Genomic DNA, 13,871 nt, shown 5'->3' on the forward strand with positions numbered 1-13,871 from the left:
CCTTGCCTGTGTAGTACGGTTCGTGTTCTCGGTTCTTGGAATCGCTAATTAGTGTCCACCTTGTTTTATTTCCATGCCGCTCGTTCGGAGCCTTAAAATTGGTGTCCACGCTAGGAACGACAACACCGAATCCTTCATAGGGTAAGCCCTCGAGACTGATGCGACGCTTCTGCCGAAGATTTCTCTTACATTTATTTCGATTCGAATTATTGCTCGAAAGATTTCGATGCGACGTATCGAAAGTCAATTTGTAAATGTCGGCATGTGTTTTTTATCCTTTTTCTTTCTTTCTTTTTTTTTCTACTCGTAATATTTCATCATCGATTATTATTACTATTTATTATTATTATTATTATTATTATTATTATTATTATTATTATTATTATTATTACTACTACTACTATTATTATTCGCAAATGATGATCATTAAATTCAATCGCCTCAAATGTATATAGATAATATTCAAATGGAATTAATCAAATTTATCAAGATCTTAGATCTAGATAATACAAAGTGATTAAATATACGAAACGCTAAAGGATCATTTTCTTCGACAGGAGCGATCGTTTTTATCTTAGAAACGTAATTACCTGGTATAATTATCCATGGCGAGAGTTCGGAAGCGTGCCGGCGAGACTTTATCGGACTTCTTCAACGAATTTCTCGAATGACTTACGTTTCTTTCGATCTTTCGCACCTCTTCGGTAGTTCTACCTCCTTTTCCTTCGTTTTGATCCACGTTGCTGATCCCCCGGTGTCCGGATGAAACGGGCTTGATTCTTGGAATCACTAATTAGTGTCCTTTTGCTTTCTTCTTTTCCAATCGGTGGACGAAGAAGAAGAAGACGAAGACGAAGACGAAGACGAAGAAGAAGGGTCCACGAGCGGATGGATCCGATCGAATAGATCGTCGAGGACTCGTTCGCCGAGACTGACTGACGCCTTTAACGATATGTATCATATGTTTACGAACCTGATACTACAACAACGCGATTCGTTTCTTCGACGAACGTCTCTACTGTTTACGATACTAATAAAAGACTTTTGTTTTACTCAAAGTCAGCGAGTAAAATTCCTGGAAACAGATCGATGATGTTATTCTTCGTATATCAACTATTTGTTTGTTTACACTCTCGCGAATCAGAAAAAGTCGACAAGTATTGTTTGTAAGGTATGATTCATTTCTTCGAGGAGTTTGAACGTGTCTACTGTTTACGATGTGAATGGTATATTATATCAATGAATGAATGTTTTTTCTTAGTCAAAGTCGAGTATTAGAATTCTTCGAAACAGATCGATAACGTTGTTCGTTGTACATCAAATTGTTTTTTCGTTTACACTTTCGCGTATCAGAGAACGAAATTAATTTTTATCGAAAAATTTGTTGGGGGAAGAAAAAAAAGAAATCAAAGTGCTTATCTATGGGAAAGACTGAAAGTTGATCTAGCCATAGAAGGACCATATATCGTTACCGACGATCCACGGATGTTTGCACGTCCTTTGCCAGGAACAGGACGACGACGGAATAAAGCAGAAACGTGACTGGCGCTCCTCGCGATTTACGTCAAAAGCGGCATCGTGAACTCTCGCATACCGAATAACGACGTCGTCAAGAATAATATCTCCTATGTAGATTCGATTTCCGATAGAACGGGGATCGTACCATGAATGCGAGTGGAAGAGAATGGTTGAATAATTTTTCTTAAGAGTCGAATCGAAAACGTTATAGTTATAAGATTCGGTAATTTAGAAAATGGTCGTTATGATTCGGAGGAAACATGTCGAAAGAGATTTATCTATTTAATAGGCTCGATATCGAATAGTCGATATCGTTCGGAACGATGACGAAGAGATCCGAGCTGACCGGTTCCCACAATTTAAAGTAGTACAATCTGTGGAAGTACCCATAAATATCTTTCCCATCGAGAGAAGCCAGTCGGGGACATCTCACGTTTGAAAGTTTCAGTAGCCAGGCGGCGGATCGTCCTCTTGGTTCGCCTTTGAGTCTCGTTCGCGCGGTGATAGATAATGACAATTTCGCGTAAGGGTGGACGAGCCGGACAATAACAACAACGACTGATCCTCTAACGAGACGAGAAGGAGAGTAGGGGGTGGCATGAGAGTCGCGAGAGAAGGAAAAGAAGAAAGTTGGAAAAGGATTTCGCTGTGAGATCCGAGAGACTTCTCTTTTTAAAGGATCGAAGAAAGAAAGAGAGAGATGGGTATAGAAAGGGCTCGGGGGTGGGGGGAGAGCGTGTGCACGTCGAAGGCGGCAGGACGGAAGGACAATGCGCCGCTCTCGCATCGCTCGCCGGCCCGCCAACAGGATAGCAGTTTTTTGCCCAATTGAATTGAATGTAAAACACGGCCTTACATCAATCTGAGCCGCGAGGCTGAGTGACCGGAGTGATTTAAGTATCGTCGAGTTCGCCGCGCCGGTCTTTAGAGCTTTCGTACGTGCTCCTCTCTTCCTTCGGCTATAGGCCACTGCTGTGTAAGCTGAGCTACTCTGGAATCGACGCGAGGAACGCCGACTGTTAAGTCGCGTCCGAGACCCACGCGACCACCTTCGTGATTCTTTTAATCTTCCTCTTTAGGACAACTTTTTTCTCATTTTCTTTTCTTTTCTTTTCCTTTCCTTTCCTTTCCTTTCCTTTCCTTTCGTATAATACATCTCTCCGAGCTAATTTCATCGCGATAAGAAAAGATTTTGAATCGGTAATGGGGTTGAAAATTTTATACTAACGACGGTGAAAGAATCTCATTTGACTTATCGAGAGCGATTAGATTCGACTCGTTCTTGTTTTTTTTTCTCTCTTTCTTTTTTCGGACAAAATTGGAGAGAGAATAAACGTCCTGATTTTCAAAGTGGAAAGATTGGCGATACGTTTACCGAGAATTTATAGCAAGAAGGGAGAGGGTTCTAACAAGAGACTCAAGAGTTCCACCACGGCGGAGGATGTCTCTCGCAAGGAGAGACGGAAAGACGACAAGTATCCTGAGTATCTAACTACTCTCGCGGACTGGTATGGTAGTTTACGCTTATAAGGTCAGATTACCTTAAGTATGTAGAACGTTTTTCTTCGCTTGGAATGCAAGTCGCCTCGATGTCGCGCGTCGTCCCTTCTGAGAAAATCATGAATGTACCGCGAGCGGCCGGCTCGTCGAAATTACAAATTATAATTCACGATCGGTGGAACGTACACGGGACCAGCTAAGAGCGACGTTCCCCATCGATCGGACAAATTCGTCGAATATGTAATCGTTTGGAATTACGAAAAAATTCTCTCTTAATCGTACTTATGTCTTCGATCTCTTTTCTCGTTCGATCTCTTTAAAGGTTTATTGATTTTGAATGACGCGATGATATCGATCGAAAGGGAAGATTCTCTGGAGTGGCGATGGCGGTGATGGCGGTGGTGGTGGTGGTGGTGGTGGTGGTGGTGAACGATTCAATTGTAAATCACGAAAGACCTTTAGGGTCCCCCGTGGCAAATGTGCCACGTAAAAGTGAAGTTGGGCACCGCTTCTATTTCAGGCGCCCACTTAATGGTATAATGTAACGTTCCACGGTGACAAACTCCACGGGGCGAACAACATTCCCCTGTTGAAATTTTTCCTTTTTCGCGTCGTTCTCCTCGTCGTTCGGGCCAACGACAAGAGCACCCTTTTGTTTCCCAGATTCTCCCGCCTCCCTCTGCCACACACTCTCTATATCTCTTTCTCTTTCTCTCTCGATTATGCAGGAACGACCTTATCGATGGTCCTCCCTCGAACGTTTCACGGATCCTCTTTTTTCTTCCCGTGGGAAGAACACGGATACTTATTTCTCGAAAACAGTGAACGTCGAAAAGAGAAAAAGAAAGAAGATAAAAAGAAAACATAGAAAAATAAAAAGGAAAGATAAAAAGAAAAGAGAGCTGTCAGGATGTATCCCTCGAATTCATCTTCAAAACGATCAAGGGATCATTCTCCTCCATCTTCATGAACTTTAATCACTTTATGACGAAGTGCAAGAAATAAATGAATGAATAAAGAAAGGAAGAAAGAAAGAAAGAAAGAAAGAAAGGAAGGAAGGAAGGAAGGAAGAAAACAGGCAGGAGAGTTTGGAGACACTCGGACGCCCCAGGTGCAATTCGACTCGCGAAATCGGACGTCCCCGTGCGACTTCCCCTCTTCTCCGCACCCCCACGGCCCCTTTTTCGCGCAGCAGTAGGAGGTATAAAGGGGGTGAGGTAGGGGTGTTCGCGCGCAGGACGCGTACGAGGACTCCTTCGCGTACGTTCTCACGTAGATAGGTCCCCGTACATGTTGGGGAGACAGAGAAGGAGAGATGGAGAACGAGAAAGAAAAAGAGATAGAGAGAGAGCGAGAAAGAGAGAGAAGAAGGTGGGTATATACACCAAGGGATACTCAGGTATACCAAACCGTTGTCTTAAGGCTACCATATATTACGTCTGATGCCATGGGGTTCCAGGGTCCTCCTCGTTCCACCTGCGCGACTTCGAATCGCTCCCTCCTCCTTCTCCTTCTCTTCCTCCTCCTCCTCCTTCTCCTCCTCCTCCTCCTCCTTCTTCTCTTGGCTACTTCGAGGATAGACCGAGATAGAGAAAGGGAGAAAAGAAATGGAGAGGAGAAGAGCACGAAGGGGTCCCACAGGCCCCGTGTCGTCGCGGGCATTCCTGGAGCTGATTTTATTTGTAGGATGTCAACCAGTCGGAGCCAAGCAAGAGAGAGAGAAAGAGATAGAGAAAGAGAGAGTGGAAGGGACGCAGAATGCGACTCTTGTGGAGGGCGTGAGAGAGAGAGAGAGAGAGAGAGAGAAAGGGAGGTGCATGGAACCCTGACCGGACCCGGAGCGGACAGGACCGAACGGCAATTAATTCCCCTTTAGATTTATCGTGTCTAACTTCGACGATCGGACCCCGTGGATCCTATTACCCTCCTTGGGTCCTCGATGATTTCGAAGGGACTCCTCCTACTATCTGCCTTCTCCTCGCACGAACCATCTCGTGCCAATCACTTCGTCGCTTCCGCGAGATCTTACCACTTTTTCTTTATTTTATTTTGTATTATCTTTTTCTTTTTTTCTCTTTCTCTCTCTCTCTCTCTCTCTTCTTTCCTTTTTTTTTCTTTTCCTCTTTTTTTTTTTTCTTTCATCCACCTACTTGCTCAGACGAAAAGTACTCTCGAATCTATTACCTGAACCATCGAGTGACCATCTATTTATCTATGTTGAATAAACAGTTGGTAAGGAGAGTGATCAGGTTGATTACACATTCCAAGATTTATCTTGCCTATATCTTGACTATGTAGTAAACGCATTCCAAATCTTTCGTTGCTTTCACTTTTCCCTAAGACTATAAGGTCACGAGAATGCTCTACCCGTGGAACGTTGAATAAATCTACCCGCGAATTATAATTCCACATATAGTTAGCTCGGAGAAAATATTAAACGTACATACATACATACATACATACATACATACATACATACATACATACATACCGATTTCTTTTTTGGAAGAGAGAGAAAGATAGTAATAAAGAATTAATTGGTCGGAGAACCAAGGAGGAAAAATGACATTTCGATCGTTCGTTCGATCGTACCGCATACAAAGTACGTTCATTCGGAATCATTCTCAGCGGATCATGTGCTGAATCGTTTAAGAAAGCGCAGTTTTCTTCGACCTTTCGGTAGAAGGGAGAGAAGAGAGGGAGGAACGAGAGGAGCTGGAAGGAAGGGGTTGGGAGAGAACCTTTTTGCGCTCAGCAAGGAAAGGCATATGTGGGATAAAATGGAGAATTCTCAAACGACGAGCACGCATTATTACTTGGCGTTGTAACGCATATTCGTGGGTCGAACGTGAACCGAATCGAGAGATCGTTCCATTTCTCTTCGATCGTTGAACACTCTCTCTTTCTCTTTCTCTCTCTTTGTCTCTCTTGATTTCGAGTGCTATGTCATAAAAATATTCTTTTGCAAGGATAATGTATAGTATTCATCTCGATTATTGTACCTTGTCGATCGGATCTGAAAGAAAAAGAGGTAGTCCACGAGAGAGAGAGAGAGAGAGAGAGAGAGAGAGAGAGAGAGAGAGAGAGAGAGAGAAAGGGAGAATGCGAGTGGCTACCGTCTTTGATTATCAAGAAGGCACATTTTTCTTTGCGCACGACTAAAAGATGCGGTCGTCGAGATAAGAATGACCGAGGATCCTTCCCGCTAATTTTACCTCCGCGCGAGTTTAGATCGAAACTTTAGCTTCGGATCTTTTCCAATTATACGAAAAACATATGTGTGAGAATTTCGTTGGCTGATAAACGTAATAAAACAGAACGGTTTTAGTTGCTTATCGGATTGGTGACTTCTACTCTGCAGCTGATTAGTTGCAGCGAGGATTCGAGTTTCTATCGACTCTATCGATATGATTCGACGAAACGAATCGAATGAAACGGATCGACAGAAAAATCTTTCGTTTGGAAAATTAGCCTTTGGCTATATAGTCTCCTCCGGCTTTCGTAGGTCCGGTATCCACGCCGTAATGGTTCGTGGATATTCTACTCACGATCCATAGATCGTTGGGTGCCGTGGTAGCTGAGACTGCCCGCTGAGAGTCCCAACACTATCGGTCCTGGATCAGGCACGGATTTCAGAAGCTACCAACTTATATATATCCACGGCGTTTATGTACGTTTATGCCTGTGTGCGGTGAGTCTTTACGGACCCCCTGCTGCATCGGCACAACGCGACCGTTGCCGAAGATCCGTCGCGAAAAGAAAGAGGAACTAACGTTCGACCTTTGACCTCGCTTGGACACCGATATTCCTCTTCAAAGAGGAAAGGCGTAAGACGACGACGATTCACGGACGATTCGTAGTAGTTTGAGAGAAGAACTCTCCGAGTCGAAGAGAGAGAGAGAGAGAGAGAGGAGAGAAGGTTTCCATATGGTGTACTAACAACTGACATAACGTTTAACTACTTATAGATCCGAAGGATACTTTTCTCGATATTCTACTAAAAACTGTGTAGGATAAAAATATGTATGTATAGGTAAGCATACGAAGAGGAGGATGAGGAAAGAGGGGGATAGGGAAGGGGACACGATCTCGAAGAAATATCTGAGATTTCTTTCATGGGGGGTGTGCCAAGAGTACGGCTCTTCTGTTTTTAGATATAACCCTTCTTTCTCTCTCTCTCTCTCTCTCTCTCTTTCTCTTTTTCTCTTCCTATTGCCGCGATCTATCGACCGGCCGAAAATCGGAGAGGAACCGCATACGAGTTGGTGGACGTCGTCGTCGTCGTCGTCGTCGTCGTCGTCGTCGTCGTCGTCGTCGTCGTCGTCGTCGTCGTCGTCGTCGTTGTCGTCGTAGTCGTCGTAGTCGTCGTAGTCGTAGTCGGCGCGCGAGAGAAGAGTGCACGGGCCCATTTATCATACAGGAAACAATAGGAACTGGCAAAACACGTGCTTCGCGCGCGCTCTGTAAAACCGCCAGAGAAAAAGAAAGAGATAGATAGAAAAAGAGAGAGAGAGAGAGAAAGGGGGAGGATCGAGCAGTAGAAAAGAAGGATGCTGAAAGAGAAGGGTGGATGGAGAAGAGAGCGGGTTCGAGATACATAATACGACGAGGCAGCAGGCGATGCAAGCAAAAAGACACCGAGTGCTGTGGTTGCTCTTCCACCATAGGAGAAAAAGAGAGAGAGAGAGAGAGAGAGAGATGAAGAACTAGAGAGAGAAGAAAAGAAAAAGAAAGAGAGAGCGAGAGAGATGGAAAGAAGGGGGAACGGTCTCCTTCATTTGTTAAAACAATATAACAATTCATTTTTGTCACATCCACTGGCGAAGGCCTTTTATTGTGATGGGACCGTCCTCGAGCGAGCTCGGAATTGTTTCACCGCTGGGCAAACTATTGTCAACTCCGGGCCCATTCTTCTTTCAGGGCCGTACGATACTTCTTCTATCGGTTCCACCCGGTTATTCTCGGCTTCTTGACTTTACCACTTTCTCTCTCGAGTAAAAAATATGTATGTACGTATATATGTACGTATATGTTGAATTTTCGTAATGTTTAATTAATCTAGATACCATAGAAAATGTCTGCTCTGTTTTATCTTGGAGATCTTTTTCTTTCCTTTCTTCTTTCTTTCTTTTTTCTTTTTTTTTTCTTTTCTTTCTTTTTTTTTTTCTTTTTTCCTTAAATCCGCTCAACAGGATTTCGTGTCAGCGCGATTATTTGAGTTATGAATCATAACAGACGAGAGAGAATCATTTAAAAAGATATTTTTCATGAAGGTATATACGTGCTTTGAGATGCCCTCGAAATTCGAGTGCTTGCAATCGTTTCGAATTTACATTCGTTTCTCGAATTAACATCGAGGCGAGTAAGTTAAGCGTAAGGACGGGTCAGGGCCGACGTTCGCGAACGTCACGCGACTTGCTTGAGACACGCGAGAACATTGTTTTTTCTTTCTTTCTTTCTTTTTGTTTTTTTTTTTCCTTTTTTCTTTTTTTTCTTTTATTCTTGGCTTATCGGTCGGCCGTCGAAGAAAAAAGTCGAGCTTCTATGGGCTTTCAGGGAGGATATCTTGGTGGATGTGTCCTTGTTTTTAGAAAGTTAATTAACGAGCTTCTCCCTCTGTTCTTTGCTAAAAGCCGACTTCTTTGAGGCTCCTCTACCTGATACATATATTTCACACAGCGCTCGCTCGTCGTCAGGATCAGTGAGTGTTGTTGAAAACGATTCGCAGTTTATGAGACTGTTCGATTTTGTTTAGAGAGTTTATATATATATATATATATAAATATATATGTATACACACACGATATCTCTTGGCTAAACCTCTGAAACGTTCGTTTTTCGGAATATCCCCGTTGCATTCCCTAAAGTTTAAGAGCGACGATAGATTCGCAGCGAGGGAGACCATTATGGATGAGCGAACTAAAGCCGGTCTTCCTGGTCCCTGCCATAAGTTAGCTGCCACCGGTGGGAGCCGGCTTGCATGAGAGATACTCGCGACGGCACATTATTTACATATTTATACATTAAACGTTCACCCCTGCTATGCGCGAAAGAAAGAGAAAGAGAAAGAGAGAAAGAGACAAACAGAAAGAAAAAGAACGAGAATCTTACGCGAGATTCTATCTCTAGCGCGGTTCAACTTTCAAAAGGAAATTTTACAAACTCGATTATATGTTACTGCGTTCGATGACAGTATTCAATTAAAACGGTGCCTAATTTCTCGTTATGTATCATCGGAAGGTTTAGTATCGGTAATCGTAATCGTCGAATCGACTGAACAAAAAAAAAAAAAAAGAAAAAAAAAAGAAGAAGAAGGAAAGAAAGGAAAAAAAAAACGAAAATGTAACACCGATGAAAGAACAATGTTGTTGACCTATCGAAAGGGGGTTGCGTCCGGTGTCGGGTGCCGTTGAAGTAAAAGGAACGATCCATAAAGAGAGAACGCGTGTATTATTCACGTGGCTACCGTGGCCTTGGGAAAGGCTGGTCTCGCGATAATACGCGTTAACGACTTTATCGCGTTATAACTGCTTGCAAGCTCGCCCTCGCGCGAGCGATGGTGCTGGGCGGCCCTGCAAGCAAACGAGGAAGGAATTATCGATCGAAGTCCGAGCGGCCGGAGAGCACCGATGGCGTCCACGATAAATCTTCATAGTTCCTTCTGACACGTTTCACGTGGCCACCGAGCGTTATCTTGGGGGCCGCATGAAATATGTCGGAAGCGCTTTTCTTTCTCCTCGAATATCGCAAGCTCACGCTCGACGTTCGAGAAACGAAACGGTCCTCTCTTTCTCTCTCTCTCTCTCTCTCTCTCTCTTTCTCTCTTTCTTTCTTTCTTTGTACATACACCTACGAACGAATGGATAGGTAAAAAAGGAAAAAGGGAAAGAAGCAAAACATAATACACGTGAGCTCGTCTATCTCGTGAAATGACGGATCGATGATGCATTAGTAACGACTTTATCCCTTCGGACGTTATCGCGAGCCTATCGTCGCCATTTTTTTCCTTTTTTACGCTCTACTCGTTCCTCTGCGTGGTCTTTTTTTTTTTTGCTTTACTCGAAGGAAAGGGTAACACGTCGAGAAACTCACGGACTACCGGAGTTCCCTCTTTTGTACCCACGACATAGCTGCTAATTTACGCGGCAACGATCGAACGTCCTCGTCCTCGTCCTCGTCCTCGTCCTCGTCGTCGTCGCCGTCGCCATCACCGTCGTCGTCGGTCAACGATAAAATTCAGGCAGCTCGTTCGGGAGGACTCCGAGAGAAGTACCCCGTTGATATTTCGTATGCGATCCGCGGGGGCCCCGTCAAAACGCGCCGACCGTGTCGCGCGAGGACTCTTCCAATAAAACACACGCTGGCTGGTCCGAGCCAACTCCTATGAGTAACTTTCGCGGCGCTGGAATTCCATGAGAGAAAGACAGACAGACGGACAGACGGAGACTGAGGTATCACAAAGGGACCGCTTTGAGACCGCAACCCAAACGACCAAGAGACGATGCTATTTTGGTTAACTGCGTTATAGAATTTTGCGAGAAATTCATTCGGAGAGAACGTTCAATATGTGTTCTCTTTTTCTCAGAGAAACAGACAGAGAGACAGAGAGGGAAAGAGAGAGAGAGAGAGAGAGAGAGAGAGAGAGAGAGAGAGAGAGAGAGAGAGAGAGAGAGATTCCGATATCTCACATTTTTACTTTTATATATTTATGTCATCCCTCTTTCTTTCTCGTTCCCACGTTTTCTTCCTTATACTCTTGTACCCTTGCTTGCTTCCTTCCCCCCTTTCTAAGTTCAAAGTTTACATGGGCATCCCTAGGAAGCGTCGAAATTGGCGCCAAAGTACGTGCGAGATATCGGCCTTCCTATCCGGCATAATTATGCAAAAACACGGTTGGCTCGGGTCCACGAACGGGGATGAAGGAAAAGGGCAACTCGCAGATTCGAATCGGCCGAGATCAAAACAGCGCAGACGGCTTGGACAAATTGTTGGATTTATGGATCGATGGTAAGACGAGGAAAGGGGTGAGAGACTCGTAGCTTCTGCTTTTGTTATCGTCAAAATCTCCGTAACTTCCGAGAAGGAGGAGAAGGCGAAGTAAAGAAGAAGGATGAGGAGGACGAGGAAGAGGAAGAGGAAGAAGAAGAAGAAGAAGGAGAAGAAGAGAAGGAGAACGATTGGGACGATTAAATGTCTGCGAGCCTCCAACTCGATTATAATCCTAATGACAGGAACGAGATGTGGGCATAATTTGTATTCAAAAAAAAAAAAAAAAAGAAAAAGATAAGAACAACGACAGTTTCATTCTTGATGAAGCTGACAATTTTCATACGTAGAAAATGTTAAATTTATCGGAATAATTAATTCATTATCGACCAACTCGTTAGGAGCTGGCGCTTTGGGGAAAGGACATTATACTCTGGTCCCAAGCTGGGATATGCGGTAGAAGAAATTTTCCACATTCTTAGTAAGGTCCAAAAACGATGGGCCCATGGTACGAGGACAAGGAATAAGAATGCGAGCTTCCATATATTAACGTCCTACGGGTTCTCTCGGTTTCTGGCAATGTGAGTCATGTCCAGAAAACGACGTCCTGGAAACGACAGGGTCTACGATGCAGGATCCCTTCGAACGAAGACGTACGAAACCAAGACGTACGACGTATCCTTGCCTCTTCACTGAATATGGACTGAGTCTCTTTCGAAGGATCAAACAAGCGAAAGAGAGAGAGAGAGAGAGAGAGAGAGAGAGAGAGAGAGAGAGAGAGAAGAGAGAGAATCGGCACTATTCGACGAAAGAGGAAACTCCAATGAGCCATGGAAAACGACGTTTAGATTCCTATTTGCGATTAGAGGCCGCGCGTACGCGCCTTTCCTACGTGACGAGATTTCTCAAATTGCGGATAGTGGAAGTCCAGATCGGCTTTCCGTAGCCAGCGAACGTCCTCCATTGACCTTTAACTACTTTACATCAGTCGATTCAACAAATCGATAGTCACGTTTTACTCAAGCATCTTTTTTTCTCGAGGTTCAACGATCGATTGGAAAGAAAGAATGAGAGAAAGAAAGAAAGAAAGAAATGAAGAAATGAAGAAAGAAAGAAAGAAATGAATATATATATATATATATTTTTTTTCTTTTTTTTTTTTCCATTAGCAAAGAAGTAGATACAGAATTACAGAGGTATTGTTGCTTCGAACTGGATCGATCCAGCTTGCTCGCTCGTTCACCTTTTTCTTATTTGCCAAATACAAGGTGGTCACGTAGAAACAATCGTAATTACAAGCCAGGCCATTGGGACAATGCGTTTCTCGGCATGGGGCAGGTGGTGTCTTTCTTACCTCCTTCCATGCACAGTACAACGTTAGCGATGGCTACGAATGGCGAACGATCCGTTCGAATCGATCAAAAATAAATATCTATCTTAAATCTAAACGAACTCGTCAAGAAATCTGATATATCGAACGAATCGAAATAATTCGACTGTAAGAAATACACGTAGCGTAAATGTCCTTAAACGTTTCACGTTTATCGGTCGGTTTTACGATTACGTTAATAAAATAAATCGAGTTAACGATTGCGATAATCTCGTTTTATCGGGTTGCCCGATCAGAGTAAATTCTCTTCGAGGAAGCTCGAAAACTTTTATATAGGCTTCCGATCTGAGTTGGACCGATCGATTTCTATGTGATCGTTCTTACACGTTGCTACGACCGCGAGACACATCACGCACGTGGTCCGAGAGATGATTCAGCGAATAGTCGAGCAGTCTGAAAGCAAAGGCAAAAAAAGAAAGAAAGAGAAAGAGAGAGAGAGAGAGAGAGAGAGAGAGAGAGAAAGAAAGAGGAAAGGAGGACCACAGGTCGGCGGCGCGTAAGTCCTCTAGGGCCTTAAGGGGCCCGTTTCTCGCGCATTGTTTCAGACCCCCGCAGGGCCGTAGCCTCGCGAGTCATTCGGGAGAATTAGTTCGTCCACGGGGGGTTCCTTGTTACGATGGCCGAACCCTCGCCTTCTTCCTCCCTTCTTCTCCTCTTCTCCTTCCTCTCGATTCGTTCGAGATATGACTACGCTTTCCTCCCGCGCAAAGAGGGTCATCGGCGACACGTGAGAAACTCTCATCTTTTCTGTCTTAGCCAAATCCAATCTTTTCGACGGTATCGTTCTACGATCAATTTTTTTTCCTACGATTTTTCCTTTTCATTTTCTTTCTTCTCGCATCTTTTACATTACGATTAATACGTGTATGTGTATATATATGTGTATATATATATATATATATTCATTGGATATTGAAAAAAGAAATATAAGGAAGACAAATATAAGAGAAAAGAGAGACAGAGAGAGAGAGAGAGAGAGAGAGAGAGTTTATTTTTGGATAGTTTACATACAGCCTAAGCAACTCTCTCACATACGAAACTATCTAACATGTGAAGAGGCATCGCCTTGTTCGGGTTGTAATTTGAGCGTTTAGCCGTCGTCTCCCGCGGGGTAAGATGAGATTCGACGAATTCAAAGTCATTCTTGTAAGAACAAGAGGAACAAGGTATAAACGATTCTAACAGCATGGCGTTGCGTAATTCTTATTTAGGAATTGGCTAAATCGACGTTCGATCGCAACCTTTCGACAATTCTTTTTCTTCTTTTATTATTTTTCATTTCTCCTTACCTCGTGGAATAGTTGATGGAACGATTGAGAGAAAATTAGAAAAATATATATATATATATATATATATATGTGTAAAGACGGTCCATATCAATAGGTATCTAATATTTAATTACGAGCGAAAACGGGCGGCACACTTGGAAGGACAAGGCGAGGCGTGAACGACATGGATGGGGCGTTGATTTGACGAC

At 43.6% G+C, this 13,871-nt stretch overlaps 1 long non-coding RNA gene across 2 annotated transcripts in view; it reads left to right on the forward strand.

Annotated features, from left to right (window-relative positions):
- Positions 1 to 4,746, forward strand: part of LOC122633310 — a 17,371-nt gene extending 12,625 nt beyond the window's left edge. The window contains exon 3 of one of the 2 annotated variants that reach the window (XR_006328082.1): positions 4,736 to 4,746. This is a non-coding gene — a long non-coding RNA (uncharacterized LOC122633310). Of the gene's footprint in view, positions 184 to 4,735 lie in introns of those variants that run through there. The other variant, XR_006328080.1, reaches the window with a different exon arrangement.
- The last annotated feature ends 9,125 nt before the right edge of the window (positions 4,747 to 13,871 follow it).

Source organism: Vespula pensylvanica, chromosome 12 (genome assembly GCF_014466175.1).
Source record: "Vespula pensylvanica isolate Volc-1 chromosome 12, ASM1446617v1, whole genome shotgun sequence".
NCBI classification, from domain to species: Eukaryota; Metazoa; Arthropoda; class Insecta; order Hymenoptera; family Vespidae; genus Vespula; species Vespula pensylvanica.